Source organism: Acinonyx jubatus, chromosome B1 (genome assembly GCF_027475565.1).
Source record: "Acinonyx jubatus isolate Ajub_Pintada_27869175 chromosome B1, VMU_Ajub_asm_v1.0, whole genome shotgun sequence".
In the NCBI taxonomy this organism is placed as follows: Eukaryota; Metazoa; Chordata; class Mammalia; order Carnivora; family Felidae; genus Acinonyx; species Acinonyx jubatus.
Window position 1 is genome coordinate 66498 of NC_069382.1, and position 1719 is coordinate 68216.

Sequence of the window (1719 nt, forward strand, 5' to 3'; positions counted from 1 at the left end):
TTTTTGTGTCTTCTTTAATTTCTTTCATAAGCTTTCTGTAGTTTTCAGCGTGTACATTTTTCACCTCTTTGGCTAGATTTATTCCTAGGTATTTTATGGTTTTTGGTGCAACTGCAAATGGGATCCATTCCTTGATTTCTCTTTCTGTTGCTTCATTGTTGGTGAATAACAATGCAACCGATTTCTGTGCATTGATTTTATATCCTGCAACTTTGTCAAATTCATGGATCAGTCCTAGCAGTTTTTTGGTGGAATCTTTTGGGTTTTCCATATAGAACATCATGTCATCTGTGAAGAGCAAAAAAATGTGGAAGCTTCATGAATTTGCGTGTCATCCTTTTGCAGGGGCCATGCTAATCTTCTCTGTATCATTCCAATTTTAGAATATGTGCTGCCGAAGCGAGCATTACCTTCACGTGGTTACTCTTATATACAGGTTCATTTCTCTCCAAAAGTTCTACCTCCATTCATTAATGTACCATTTCTTTCAGGGAATATTTTCTGAGCTCTAGTCCTATTTCATAGCTTTCCCAAGCTGATCCACCTTGGACACACCCTTTTTCATTTTCTTTCATGACTCCCTCTTTCATATCTATATCATTCTGTTGACATTATTTGTTAGCTTAACTGCAATAAGAATCAAACCTAAACTCTGAGATTGGGCTTTCATAATTATTCAGAAATATTTCCTAGTAATTCCCAGTTCCTACCCTGTGCTCTAGACCCACTGGTGCCAAAGCCTTAAGGAAACCCTGTGAGCACATAGTTCCATGTATGTGCTTGGTTTCTTCATTTCTTCAGTAACCGCTGGCTGCATTCAAATCTCATAGGGCACGGTGCCAGCCATGTCATAGGGTTCATAGGAAAATCCAACAGAGTTCTACATGGTGCCAGACCCTGCCCTTAACCTTCCCCAAAGGGCTCATTGGCTAAGATGACACCACAGGCTTTGGAATCTAATTTGTATGAATTCAAATCCTAAACAAACAAAAAAACCCAAACAAACAAAAAACAAAAAAACAACCACCAAATCCTAGTTCTATCTCTTAACTAAGGGTCAGGAAGATGACTTAACAACACCTGAACCTCAATGTCCTGATCCATCAGACAGTGTAAACCTCAGAGTGTTATCTCAAGCATGTGTAATGCGGCTGCCAGTGCTACTTCATGGTTGGGACTCAATGAAAGGTAACCTATTCAAGGCAGAAAGACACAGAAATAGCTAACTTCTTGTAAGATGATTGTGGATCTTGATAGAAGGGAAATGTTACCTTAGAAGAAATGGAAATATTCATGATGTCCTCTTCCACATGGACCACCATTTCTTCTTTCCAGCCATCCAGATCCCAGGAGACCCTGGCCATATTCCTCATGTCTACACAGTTGGTCCCCACTATTCCAGAGCTCAGTTCAATCCTATACCCACTCACTCAGATTCCTACTTTGTGCCAGATGCTGCCATAGACGCTGCCACTGATGCTGGAAATCCATCAGTGAGATTGATTGGTTCTTTTGAAAATCTCTCAGTCTCTTTTTTCTGTCTACTCACCCCACTGTCTTCCAGCCTCATACAGAGTTAGCATCTGTGCTGGGATTTCTTGTCCTTGCTCTGCAGCTGGCAGCAGAGACCCTACTACCTTGTGCTCGCTCCCTTCTCCACCTACACCCTCTCAGTGACACAGTCCATTCCTCCAGACCTCCTACACTCTGGAGCCTGGC

The 1719-nt window shown here is 41.7% G+C and overlaps 1 non-coding gene across 1 annotated transcript; it reads right to left on the reverse strand.

Moving 5' to 3' along the window:
* Positions 1 to 300: 300 nt before the first annotated feature.
* Positions 301 to 407, reverse strand: LOC113596548 (U6 spliceosomal RNA). Its single transcript, XR_003417306.1, has one exon. It is a non-coding gene; the product is annotated as a U6 spliceosomal RNA (small nuclear RNA).
* Between the last annotated feature and the right edge of the window lie 1312 nt (positions 408 to 1719).